Source organism: Phacochoerus africanus, chromosome 1 (genome assembly GCF_016906955.1).
Source record: "Phacochoerus africanus isolate WHEZ1 chromosome 1, ROS_Pafr_v1, whole genome shotgun sequence".
NCBI classification, from domain to species: Eukaryota; Metazoa; Chordata; class Mammalia; order Artiodactyla; family Suidae; genus Phacochoerus; species Phacochoerus africanus.
In genome coordinates this window covers 141,742,423-141,756,967 of record NC_062544.1, presented here as the reverse complement: position 1 = coordinate 141,756,967, position 14,545 = coordinate 141,742,423, and the positions used below count along the sequence as shown (strand labels likewise).

Sequence of the window (14,545 nt, the reverse complement as noted above, 5' to 3'; positions counted from 1 at the left end):
ACAGTGGACAAAGGATTGGTTCATGTCCTGGGAGGGAGAGAAAGAGACAACATGAGATCACCCCATATTTCATCATGCTTCTCAGAATGGCATTTGATTTAAAACTTATGCATTGTTAGAGTTCCCACTGTGGCATAGTGGGTTAAGAATCTGACTGTAGCAGCCCAGGTTGCTGCTGAGGCATCAGTGGGATCCCCTGCCCAGTGCAGTGGGTGGAGGATCCAATGTTATGGCAGCTGTGGCAGAGACCACAGCCATGGCTCAGATTCAATCCATGGCCTGATAACTTTCATATGCCACAGGTGCATCCATACAATAAACAAAAAACAAACAAACAAAACCTTATGAATTGTTTATTTCTGGAATTTTCCACTTAATACTTCCAGATGATGGTTAGCTGCAGGTAACTGAAACAGTGGAAAGTGAACCTGAGACTAAGGTGAGACTACTATCATTCAGGGCCAGGTGACCCGGGAGCCACAGGTTCACCAAGAGGGACCTATAATCACAGAGGCTGACTCTTTCCATTTGCCAGCAGCTCGCCCTGTGAGACAACACAGCTCCTGAGCATCATAGCTTGCTGGCTAGAGACAGCTCCAGATTTACATTATCCTGTCCAAAGGAACCCAGAGCATCTGTTAATAAAATATCAGGATAGGAGTCTGAAAGGTCCAGCTTAGGGCACATACCCACCCCTGGGCTAGTCTCTGTGGCCATGAGGCTGGGGTATATTTTGGCCAGTCTTGGATTACTTAATCATCCTTTGGCCAGTGGACAGGGCCCCATGATTGGCAACTCCAACAGGCATTTGGAGTGGGAATCAGTTCCTGGAAGGAATTGCAGCTACTGCTGGAAGAAAAGGAAGGGGTGGCTATGGAAATAAAACACATGACCACCCCCAGCCACAACCTTGACCCCCTCTCATGAACTGAGGCATCCAGCCAGCCCCAAAGCAATGCACCCATCACCCTGGTCAAGCTCCTTAAACCTCCCCATTGAAGGACTTTTCAGCTTGAAGTAACCGCAAAGACACCTTTTATTTCCTGGAGGGGGCAGGTCTAGGGTCATAGCCGAAAGCAAGCACAGTTACTCTAAGCATCTTTTGGAAGTCTCCTGTTTCAAATGAAAAAAATATTGTGCAGAGCTCCCTGATCGTCTAGTGGTTAGAATGCAGTGCTTTCACTGTTGTGGACTGAGTTTGATCCCTGGTCTGGGAAATGAAATCCCACATTAAGCTGCTGCACACTATGGGCAAAATAATAATAATAATAATAAATTGATTAATCTTTTAAAAGAACAAAAAAATTGTGACTTATATCCATTTAATATAAAAATGATTTTTACCCCAATTTTATTTCGAACTTACAGAAAAGTTAAAAAAATGGTACAAATAACACTTATTTTCTTTCAAATTCAACAATTGTTATCATTTTGCCACATCCTCTTTTTTTCTCTTTACACATACGTATGGAAAGATATAGACACAAAGAAAAAGCTGTCAATATTTCCTTTTCCCCCCTCTAAACCAGTTAAGAGTTAGTTGAAGGTACTATGACACTTCACCCATAAGTACTTCAGCTTATGCCTCCAGAGAACAGAAACATTTTCCTACATAAGCACAATTTAATTACTATACTCAACAAATTTGACATGGGTGCAATAATATTATCTAACATGTAGTCCATATTCAAATTTACCCAAGTACCTCAACCATGTTCTTTATTTTTTTAAATATAAACAGTTTACTCTAAACAGCAATACAGACAAACATCATATAAACACAAAGGAAGTGATGCAGCAACGAGATGTTGGCTGACTGTGGATCTGAGACCCAGGCTCTGGGAGGGAGGAGGCAGCTGGGGCAGGTCTGATTTTCTGTTTCCGGCAGGGCAGTCGGCTGGAGGCTAAGTGCAGCTCTAGACGTCGTGGAACATGCCCGCATCTGTGAGCAAAGGGGACTAGCTCCTTGGGACTCATTCAAGTATAAAAGTTTATGATGTTACAGCAGTTGAAATTCTGATGTCAATATTAAAATAAAAGCAAGTTTTACATAATAATCGAAAATACAAAAGACTGAAGGAAGAGACCCTGTATGAAAAACTAGACCATTCAGCGAGTGGAGACTGTACCCATGGCGGAAATGGAAAACGGCGCCCGTGGAACCCTCCCCAGGTGACCAGGAATTGCAGGAATGTTAGATTTGCAAAAATGTTGCAAACACATTCTTGCCAAGCCAATCCCTTCTTTTTTATGATGCTACAAGGTCGCTTCTTATGAGAGAGCAAACTTCTTGGCTTGTACTCGAACCTTTTCTTGTATTCCACTCTGTCTTGACAGTAGATCATGTAGGCCTCTGCTTGAGCTGGAGCTTGGGTATTTGGTTCATTTAGAAGTTCCCTTATTCCTAAAAAGATCTGCTTAATCATGATGCTGGCCTCCAGTCCTTGTTCTCCAGGATGGACAGGCACACGCAGCCTTAAGGGTACAGGTTTGGGTGAAGTAAGGGTGGCTTGAACTTGCATTTCGATGGTGAGGATGGACATTCATCTTTGAACAGCACCCGTAGTTTAAACAAGCCTCCCTCCCACAGAGTCCCCTTCTTCCCAGGAATGGCGCTCTCCCAGTTCATGAGATTCATTGTGCCCTGGGGTTTTTTTGTAGGGGCAGCCATGAAACCAAATGGGTGGTCTTTCCTCCAAGCTTTCCTCTCCTGGGCGAGTCTGCTGAGGGTGATCCCCGACATTGTGAGTCCCTCGGCTGGTGCAGCCCAGCGAGCAACTTGGACAAGGGGCGGTGGGGCTCATTTGTCTTGGGACTTCCCTTCCGAGCCCCTCGACCATGTTCTTTAAAATGATTTTTTCCCCTGCTCTTCTGGGACTCAGTCAGGGATGAAACATGGCATTTGGTTGTCTTATTTCTTTAGTCTCTTCTTTCATGCCATTGATATTTTTGGAGCCCAAGCTCTGGTTGCCAAACGTCCCTTAATTTGGAACTCTCTGATTCTTTTCTTATGATGAGATTCAACAGTTTTGGATGGAATACTATGTATTCCTCAGTGCATCCCCTTGGGGACACGTTATTGGTGTGCGCAATTATTGGCAGTGTTTATTCTGATCCCTTGGTTAACATGGTGCCTGCTGAGTCCACTATTACCACAGTACATTTCCCTTGTATAGTTAATAAGAAATTCACATAAGATCATGTGAATGTCCTGTTTTCCAGCAGCCTTTCCCCCATGGTGATTTTGTCCAAATAAGTTATTCCTCTGGTGATTATAAAATGGTGATTTGGGAGTTCCCTGTGTGGTCCAATGGATTAAGAACCCTGACATGATGTCTGTGAGGATGCTGATTTCATCCCTGGCCTTGCTCATTGGGCTAAGGATCTGGTATCATGCAGACTGCAGTGTAGGTCACAGCTGTGGCTCGGATCTGGTGTTGCTGTGGTTGTGGCATAGGCTGGCAGCAGCACCTCTCATTTGACCCCTAGCTTGGGAACTTCCACATGCTGCAGGTGTGGCCATTAAAAAAAATAATAAAGAAAAAGGAAAAAGAAATAAAATGATGATTTTTCCATTTCTATCATTTTGTCTTACATTTATTACTTGGAATTACTCTATTTTTCAAAAAACTTTCCCTCCACTGAACTTTAATTTTTTGCTTTTAATAGCAATAGGGACTTGTGGATTTTTAAAAAATTGAATGTGTTATAACCCATTCCTTGTTTTTATGCACTTTAATGCTCATATTGTCTGAAACTTGGCAGGTGAAAGTTCTTTCACACCACCCCCTCTGTCCTTTTGAGATAGCTATATCAGTTTTTGAGAGCGTCCTACTGTCTGACAGAAGATGTTTCAAAACTTGTACTTTCTCTGCCTCAGTCCTGGTATCAGCCTTTCCTCCAAAAGGCCCTGATCCTTCCTCACGAAAGATGATATTTAGAAACCAAGGTGCAGGTGGTAGGTATACTCGCTACTGTTGGAATGACACTCCTCCCACACTGTCAGAGCCAGGGAATACATGTATGTATATACATGCACATACATACATATACCCACACATATCTGTAGTTATTTCTACATCTATCTATACATATTAAAAGCTATGAGTTCATGCTCATAGCTCTAATACCACTCAAACAGTCAAGGATTCATTCTGTTCTTCTGTCTTTCCATGTTTTCAACTCCATTCTTCAACAGCAAGAAACCATACAGAAGATAAAATTTAATTTTGCAAACATTGTGTTGTATCCATAGAAAGGAATTCTACTCAATAATAAACAGAAATGAGCTAATGCTCAATATAGATTAATGAATGAACCAAAAAAAATTCAGTTGAGCAAAAAAATTAGACACACCCACAAAAGAGATACACATACTATATATTCCATTTATACAAATTCCAAGAATAAGCAAAACTAATCTATGGTGATAGAAATGAAAATGAGTTTGCTTTTGGAGGGGGTGGGAAGACTGACTGGAAAGAAACACAAGGGAAGAGTTCCCATCATGGCTCAGCAGAAATGAATCTGATGAGTATCCATGAGGATGCCGGTTCAAACACTGGCCTCATTCAGTGGGTTAAGGATCCGGCATTGCCATGAGCTGTGATGTAGGTCGCAGACGCGGCTGGGATCTGGTGTTGCTGTGGCTGTGGTATAGGCCAACAGGTACAGCTCTGATTTGACCTCTAGCCTAGGAACCTCCATATGCCACGGGTGTGGTCCTAAAAAGAAAAAAGAAAAAAAGAAACACAGGGGACTATCTGGGATGATGGAAATATTCTAGATCTTGTTCTGAATGGTGCTTACACAGGTGAATTCAATTGTCAAAATCCAGTGAACTAAAATTGAATACTTTAGATCTGTACATTCTGTTGTATATAAATTATATGTTCATTAAAAGAAAGACATAAAGATATATAAAATACTCTTGAACAAATGAACAGATATTAAGTTTCACTTATTATAAAAGAATACAAATCAAAACTGCACTGAGAGGAGTTCCACTGTGGCTCAGCGGGTTAAAAACCCAACATAGTGTCTGTGAGGATGTGAATACAATCCCTGGCCTTGCTCAGTGGGTTAAGGATCTGGCATTGCTGCAAGCTGTGGCATAGATCTACAGCTGCATCTCTGAACTGCCCCCTAGCCTGGAAAATTCCATATACCACAGGCGTAGTATGTGGAAAAAAAAAACTGCACTGAGATACCAGTTGCATTTATCTAAATGGCAAAAATTCAAAATCTTGACAAGGCACACTGTGCGTGAGCCTTTAAGAAAGTAGACAGTAATATTTAAAAATAGCTAAATATATAAAAATGGCTAAATTTCCTCTTTGCCCCATCAATCCCACTTCTGGGTATTTATCCTATATATCTCTAATGCTAAATTTCCATATACACTTGGGTCTGTTTCTGGACTTCCTGTTTTTTCTGCTGGTCAGTCTATTTTATGCTCCAAACCACACAGTTTTAATTATAGAATTTTCATAGTACGTCTTGATGTCTATTAGAGTTAGTCTTCCCTCCTTGCCTTTTTTTTTTTTTTTCAGATTTTATACCTATTCTTGTGGACTTTATTTTTTAAAAATATCTGCGAAGTTTAGAATCAACTTGTCTAGCTCTGGAAACAAACACTTATTGGCATTTTTTATTGGAATTGCATTACATTTATAATTTAGGGAGAGGAGACATCTTTAATGATGGGTCATACTGTCTGAAAAAAAGAAATATCTTTCCATGAAGTGTACTTTTACATATTTCAGGAATGCTCACGGGAGATTTTCTCATATAACTTTTACATATTTCTTGTTAAGACCTAAATATTTTATCCCTTTTGTGGTTGTTGCTCTTGTAAATGGGTATGGGTTTTGTTTTTTCTTTTTGTTTTTTTTTTTTGGTCTTGGTTTGTTTGTTCGTTTTTTAGGGCCATGTATGGCCATTCCCAGGCTAGGGGTTGAATCAGAGCTACAGCTGCCAGCCAGCCTATGGCACAGCCACAGCAATGAGAGATCAGAGACATCTTCTTCTACCTACACCGCAGCTCGCAGCAATGACGGATCCTTAACCCAGTGAGCGAGGCCAAGTATCAAACCTAAATCCTCATGGATACTAGCTGGATTAGTTACTGCTGAGCCATAAAGGAAATTCCAGATTTTTGTTTTTATTATCCCTTTCTTCTTTTTTTTTTTTTCTGTAATTGTTATCTTCCCTTTTTTCTGTAATTGTTATCTTCCCAATACAATTTTTTTTCTACTGTATAGCATGGTGACCCAGTTACACATACATGTACACATTCTATTTTCTCACATTATCATGCTCCATCATAAGTGACTAGGTATTATCCCTTTCAACTGATCATTGTTTGTGTATATGAAGCTATTGATTTCTGTAGGTTAATTTAATTTAATTTTTAAAATTTATTTATTTTTGCCTTTTCTAGGGCCGCTCCCGCAGCATATGGAGGTTCCCAGGCTACAGGTCTAATCGGAGTTGTAGCCGCCGCCCTACACCAGAGCCACAGCAACATGGGATCCGAGCCGCGTCTGTGACCTACACCACAGCTAGAGCAACTCCAGATCTTTAACCCACTGAGCAAGGCCAGGGATCAAACCCACAACCTTATGGTTCCTAGTTGGATTCATTAACCACTGAGCCACGACGGGAACTCCCTGTAAGTTAATTTTATATCCTATTGTATTATTAAATTATTTTATTGTTTAAGTTAGCTTTATCATTGAAATACTTGGCTTTTATAGGGGTACTACCATATCATTTGCAACTATAGCTTTACTTCTCATTTTTCCAATTCTTAGGTCTCACATTTCTTCCTCTTATTTAATTGCATTGGCTGATACCTCCAATATGGTGTTAAATATGTAGTAGTAGAGATAATTGGCATCCTTGGCAGACACCCAACTGTAATGGGAATGTCTCCTGTGTTTCCCAATTAAACAGGAAGCTGGCTTTTGGACTTAGATATTTGTTATTGTGTAAAGGAAATATCCATCTTCCTATTTTATTTAGTATTGGAATGAGTGTTGTATTTCATCAAAATTCTTTCAACATTTATTGAAACAATCATGTAAATGTTCTTACATTAAAATGGTGAATTATATTAAAAGATTTCCTAATATCAAACCATTCTCTTTACATTCCTTTTTTTTTTTTTTTTTTTGTCTTTTTAGGGTTGCACCTATGGAGGTTCCCAGACTAGGGGTTGAATCAGAGCTGCAGCTTCTGGCCTATACCACAGCCACAGCAACACAGGATCCGAGCCACATCTATGACCTATACCACAGCTCATAGAAACACCGGATCCTTAACCCACTTAGCAAGGCCAGGGATTGAATCCACGTCCCCATGAATCCTAGTAGGGTGTTCATTACCACTGAGTCACAATGGGAACTCTAATTATTTTTTTTTTTAGAAATATTGTTCTTGTAATTTTTATTCCACTTTCTCTTGAATGTTTTTTTTTAATGGAGATTGTTTTAATTTTCACCTTAAAAGCCTTTGCAATATTTTCTAGTTTTGCTATATTTTGATAGTAATTATATCTTAAAGTTCTTATTGGTTTAAATTTTTTTTTCTCCCAAAAATATTAAAGTGAAATTGACATGGGGAAGATAAAGTATGTTTATCTGGTAGTGTCTTGTCACCCCGAGGATACAACCAACACATCTGACTGCACACTTAGTAATTGCTGGTCATACTTTAAAAAAAACTTTTTTTAAATTATAGTTAATTTACAATGTTCCGCCAATTTCTGCTGTATAGCAAAATGACACATACACACACACACACATACACACACACATATACACAGAATCTTTTTCTCATATTATCTTCCATTATGCTCCATCACAAGTGATTGGATATAGTTCCCTGCGCTATACTGCAGGGCCTTGTTTTTTATCCATCCTAAATGTGATAGTTTGCATCTACTAAACCCCAAATTCCCCATACATCCCACTCCTTCCCTCTCACTGTTGGCAACCACAAGTCTGTTCTTCATGTCTGTGAATCTGTTTCTCTTCTGTAGAAAGGTTCATTTGTGCCATATTTTAGATTTCACCTATAAGTGATACCACAGGGCATTTGTCTTTCTGACTTACTTCGCATAGTATGAGAATCTCTAGTTGCATCCATGTTCCTGTAAATGGCATTATTTTGTTCTTTTTTATGGCTGAGTAGTATTCCATTGTATATATTATGTACCACATCTTCTTAATCTATTCATTTGTCAATGGACATTTAGGTTGTTTCCATATCTTGGCTATTGTAAATAGTGTTATTATGAACGTATGGGTGCATGTATCTTTTTATTTTATTTTATTTTTGTCTTTTTTCCATTTCTTGGGCTGCTTCAGAGGCATATGGAGGTTCCCAGGCTAGGAGTCGAATCGGAGGTGTAGCCGCTGGCCTACACCACAGCTCACGGCAACCCCGGATCCTTAACCCACTGAGCAAGGCCAGGGATCAAACATGCAACCTTAGGGATCCTAGTTGGATTCGTTAACCACTGCGCCATGATGGGAACTCCGCATGTATCTTTTTGAATTGTAGTTTTGTCTAGTTATATGTCTAGGAGTGGGATTGCTGGATCATATCATAGTTCTATAGTTTCCTGGGGAGGCTCTATGCCATTCTCTATAGTGGCTGCACCAATTTACATTCCTACCAACAGTGTCAGAGGGTTCCCTTTTCTCCCTTACCCTCTCTAGCATTTGTTATTTGTAGACTTATTAACGATGCAGTCATAGCTTTCTTTGTTTTTTTTTTTTTTTTTGACTTTTTAGGGCCACGCCATGGCATATGGAAGTTCCCAGGCTAGGAGTTGAATTGGAGCTGCAGCTGCTGGCCTATGCCACAGCCACAGCAATGCCAGATCTGAGGTGTGTCTGCAATGTACACCACAGCTCACTGCAACACCAGATTCCTAACCCACTGAGTGAGGCCAGGGATTGAACCTGAGTCTTCATGGATATTAGTCAGGTTTGTTACTGCTAAGCGACAACAGAAACTCCTGGGGCAAAACTTTAATAAGCAAAATTCTTGGAGTTTTGTGTTAACTGTTAGATTTGGTCGCCTCCAGTGAACAATGCCTCCTGATGTGAAAGCTCCAAGCCTAAACCTTAGAAGCCTTGTCAGCTTCGGATTTTTACTCTTGGAACTGACCACCATGCTGTAAACAGTCCAAACCACATGCAGGAGCCACACCGAGGAGTAAAAAGATTCTCCAGGATTGAGCCACCTTGGATATTGCTCCCTAGTTCAGCCCCTAAATTAAGGGTGAAAAAACTATGGCTTTTAGCCACATGTGGCCTGCCACCTGATTCTATAAATAAAGTCTTTCTGGAATGCAGACATGCCCATTTGTTTATATATTATCTGTGGTTGCTTTCTCACTACAGCGGCAGAGTTGAATAGCCATCACAGAGACCTTATGGCCCAAGAAGGCTGAAATATTTACTCTTGGGTCCTTTGTAGGAAAGTTTGCTGATTCCTGCCCAAGATGGCTGCAGCCCCAACTGATGTCATGAGAAGCAGAAGAACTGCCCTGATGAATCCAGTCAACCTACATGGTGAGTGATAATCAAATGGTTGCTGCCCTAAATCATTAAGTATGGGGATGGTTTCTTATATAGCACCAACCAAGAAAAATTATTAAATATAATATCTGGATTTTATAAGCTTGATGATCTCATGGTTTAAATTGTTATCTTCTCTTACCTTTTAGTAAGTTCTCTTAAATTTTTCTGATGTGTCTTAGCCACATGTGGCTGAAAGTTTGCTCTTCAAAGTCCACACTTTCTTTGTTACTAAATCCACTAGATGTCTTTAAGTCTTTTTTTTTTTAATTATTTATTATTATTTTTTTCCCACTGTAGTCTTTAAGTCTTCATCTCATTTGACTCTTGGTCAGCATTTGACCCTCTTGTCCACTTCTTTGTTTTTGAAACATTTTCTCCCTTTCATTCACTTAAATCATAATATCCTAATTTTCTTATGTCTTTTAGGATGCTTCTTATCAGTTGCTTTGGGGGTAAAGGGTGCTGATGTTCTGCCTAACACTTAATTTTAGAGTTCCTTGGGATTCCCTCTTAGATTTCATTTGACATTAAACTAATGTATATTGAGCCTACTCTATGCCAGGCATTGTTTTAGGTAATTGGGATACCATAGCAAATAAAACAAAGAAAAATCCCTGCCCTTGGAGAAATTATCAAGGGTACCCATAATAAAATAAATTGTTATGAAAGCTAGACATTAATAAGTGCTTTAGAAAAGAAAATAAACAGGAGTTCCAGCTGTGTTGCAATAGGATTGGAGCATCTTGGAAGTGCCAGGACGTAGGTTTGATCCCTAGCCTGGCACAGTGGGTTAAGGATCCAGCATTGCCACAACTGTGGCATAGTCACAACGGTGGCTTGGATCTTATCCTGGCCTGGGAACTCTATATGCCTTGGGGCAGCCAAAAAGGAAAAGAAAAGAAAAGAAATGGAATGGGGGTAGGGAGTATGGGGTGGGAGAAGTGGGAATTTAAAGCAAGAATAGGCCCTTCTTAGATGATGCTATTGGAGCTAAATCTTAAACAAGGCAAAGGAACTGACCTGTCAGTGTCTAGAAAATCATCCTGGGCAGAGAAAGCAGAAGTACAAAGATCCTGAGGCAAGGCACATGCCTGGGATGGGGGTCGTGGGCAGTGAACAATAGCAGATGAGATCAGAGAAACAATGAGCTCTGAATCCTGCAGTCCTTTTTTTTTTTTTTGGCTTTTTGCCTTTTGTAGCGCAGCTTCTGAGGCATATGGAAGTTCCCAGGCTAGGGGTGGAGCTGGAGCTGTAGCCGCCAGCCTACGCCAGAGCCACAGCAACACAGGATCTGAGCCGCATCTGCAACCTACGCCACAGCTCACAGCAAAGCCTTAATGAGAAGGTTTGGCTGCATGGCCATTCTTCTAATGATCATTCACGGGCTCATGCTCCCAAATCTCATTTTCCCAGCCCACATCTACCTCCTACATTTCACTCTGACATATCCAACGACCCACTGGCTATCTTAACTTTCAGGGCTTCATGGGTGCCTCAGGCTCTATGTCTTCATCGAAAACCTTTGTCTCCTTCTAAGCTCCCCATGTTTCACTCCTGAGGCCATGCAGCCAAACCTTCTCATTAAGGCTTTGTCTTTTTCTTTTTTGGCCTTTTTTAGGGCTGCACCCAAAGCATATGGAAGTTCCCTGGCTAGGAGTCAAATCAGAGTTACAGCTGCTGGCCCACACCATAGTCGCAGCAACTTGTGGCAGCCACGTCTGCGACTTGCTCCACAGCTCCATGGCAACGCCAGGTCACTGACCCTCGAAGTGAGGCTAGGAATCGAACCTGCATCCTCATGGATACTAGTTGCATTCATTTCCACTGTGCCACAGTGGGAACTCCCATGGCTTTGTCTTTAATAGGCCATGGCTCATACACAGGCTAGCAGGCGATCTGTTCTGGCCCAGAAATGCTTTGGGTTTCACTGACACATTATTATGGTTTAGTTTATCAGATTTTCTGCCTATAACAGTGGCTGGAAGGATTGGAGATAGAATAGGTAGATTTTAATTGGGACAGTTAAATGCTGTCTTAGAAGACAGCTCAGGGCAGGGTGCCATGGGAGCAGGGCACCAAACTGAGGACAGAGGATCAGAATTAGAAGGAATTCCTTACATCTTTCAGCTTAGACCAATAGGGGTGCTGCCATTTGTTAAATTATTCTGAATTTGTCACTTTTGTTACAAATAGTAAACCTAGCATGTAGCCAGTATATGAGTGAATTCTCTATTGATATTACAGAATTTTGATATTGGAATTCAGTTTTCTTTCTTTTTTTTTTTTTTTTGTCATTTTGCCTTTTTTAGGGCCACTCCCTCGGCATATGGAGGTTCCCAGGCTAGGGGTCTAATCAGAACTGTAGCTGCCGGCCTACACCACAGCCACAGCAACACAGGATCCAAGCCACATCTGCAACCTACACCACAGCTCATGGCAATGCCGGATCCTTAACCCACTGAGCAAGGCCAGGGACTGAACCCGCAACCTCATGGTTCCTAGTTGGATTTGTCAACCACTGAGACACGACGGGAACTCCAGTTTTCTTTCATTTCTCTTGAGAATTTTTTGTCCATTCTTCACTGTAATTTTAGAATTTAGCATTCATTCTTTTGATTTTAAGCAAAGAAACTCATTTTGCTCTGGAAAACATTTAGTTAGAAGGGTGTGTGATTCCTTTTTCTATCATCTTTGTAGGAGCTTAAGAAATGTGTTTTCTGCCTAACTCTTAGAAATGGTTTTTTAAAAATAATAATTGATACAAGGGAAATAAGTCTTCCCAAATATTTTTTCCACATCACATTTATATGTGGGAAAGGGTTGAAAAAAAATCACTGGCCTGATCATTAATAAATCCACAAATAACAAGTGCTGGAGGGGCTGTGGAGAAAAGGGAACCCTCCTACACTGTTGGTGGGAATGTAAACTGGTACAGCCACTATGGAGAACAGTTTGGAGATACCTTAGAAATCTATACATAGAACTTCCATATGACCCCGCAATCCCACTCTTGGGCATCTATCTGGACAAAACTCTACTTAAAAGAGACACATGCACCCGCATGTTCATTGCAGCACTATTCACAATAGCCAGGACATGGAAACAACCCAAATGTCCATAGACAGAGGATTGGATTCGGAAGATGTGGTCTATATACACAATGGAATACTACTCAGCCATAAAAAAGAATGACATAATGCCATTTGCAGCAACATGGATGGAGCTAGAGAACCTCATACTGAGTGAAATGAGCCAGAAAGACAAAGACAAATACCATATGATATCACTTATAACTGGAATCTAATATCCAGCACAAATGAACATCTCCTCAGAGAAGAAAATCATGGACTTGGAGAAGAGACTTGTGGCTGCCTGATGGGAGGGGGAGGGAGTGGGAGGGATCGGGAGTTTGGGCTTATCAGACACAACTTAGAATAGATTTACAAGGAGATCCTGCTGAATAGCATTGAGAACTTTGTCTAGATACTCATGTTGCAACAGAAGAAAGGGTGGGGGGAAAAATGTAATTGTAATGTATACATGTAAGGATAACCTGACCCCCTTGCTGTACAGTGGGAAAAAAAATAATAATAAATAAGAAACCAAAAGTGAAAAAAAAAAAAAAATCACTGGCCTGAAAGTAGGTTACTGAGAGTTTTTATTTTTTTTATTAGAAAATCAGCTTCGAAATGGATGTTTAAATGCAAGCTTAACATTGTAAAAAAAATGAAGTCTCATTCCTTGACATTTGAGAACTCATTTTATTCATTTATCATTTTCAACAAATATTTATCAAAGGCTTGCTCTATACCAGGCAGCATGTTTGTGTTAAAAGCAGAGGGTAGACCAAACAGAAGAGCTTGCCACCAGGAAGCTTAATTCTACTGGGGGAAGCAGACAATAAAACAGTAAAACAAATAATTACTGCTTGTACTATGCTAGGATGGAAATAAAGCATGGAGGGAAGAAGGACCGACAGACAAACTGGAGAGGCTACATGATGGAGGAGCTCTCTGAGAAGGTGACTTTGAGTTGATAGTAGAAGAGGAGGCTGAGTCCACCAGGAGAACTGGCAAACTCCTCCTAGAGAGAAGGACTGGTAAGAGCAAAGGCCTAAAGGCGAGAGAGGCTCAATGTTCCAGAAACAGAAAGGAGGCCAAAGTGACCAAGAATGGCTCAAGAACATAAGGTAGAAAGAGGACAGGGAGCCAGATCATGCAGGGTTTTATAAGCCCGAGTAAAGTATTTGGATTTTACTCTGAGTGTGATGGGAAGACAATGGGTTTATGCAAGGGAATGATGTGACCAGATGCTGTTCTTTGCTTTTTAAAAAATGGTGGCAGGGTGTTCCTGTCATGGCTCAGCAGTAATGAAACTGACTAGTATCCATAAGGATATAGGTTTGATCCCTGGCCTGGCTCAGTGCATTAAGGATCTGGTGTTGCCACGAGCTGTGGTGTAGGTTGCAGATGCAGCTCGGATCTGCTGTTCCTGTGCCTGTGGGGTAGGCTGGCAGCTGCAGCTCTGATTCAACCCCTAGCAAGAGAACTTCCATATGCCGTGGGTGTGGACCTAAAAAGCAAATAAATAAATAAATAAATAATTGGCAAAATATACATAATGTAAAATTTACCATGGCAACCTTTTTTTAAGGAAACAGTTCAGTGGCATGAAATATATTCAAGATGTTGTGGAACCATGCCCAATATCCATTTCCAGAACTTTTTCATCGTCCCAAACAGAAACTCTGTATCCAGTAAACAGTGACTGCAGCCTGCCTTATTTAGGGATCCTTTTCTGTTCCTTTAAATTTTGCCTAGCCATTCTGACTTTCCTCAGAAAATCTCCCTAGGGAGAAATCTTGCCACCTAGAGAAAGCTATCAAGGCAACTCTGGTGGCTCTGTCCCTACCCTTATCTTCACACCTGTAATTCAGCCTGGAGCTCACT

The 14,545-nt window shown here is 40.7% G+C and overlaps 1 long non-coding RNA gene and 1 pseudogene across 1 annotated transcript in view; one reads left to right on the top strand and one right to left on the bottom strand.

The window, feature by feature from the left end:
• Window positions 1-2,271: 2,271 nt before the first annotated feature.
• LOC125112413 (SUMO-conjugating enzyme UBC9-like) lies at window positions 2,272-2,743 on the bottom strand (annotated as a pseudogene).
• A 6,754-nt stretch (window positions 2,744-9,497) lies between these two features.
• Window positions 9,498-14,545, top strand: part of LOC125127063 (uncharacterized) — a 121,710-nt gene continuing 116,662 nt past the window's right edge. The window contains exon 1 of the long non-coding RNA XR_007134856.1: window positions 9,498-9,587. This is a non-coding gene — a long non-coding RNA (uncharacterized LOC125127063). The remainder of the gene's footprint in view (window positions 9,588-14,545) is intronic.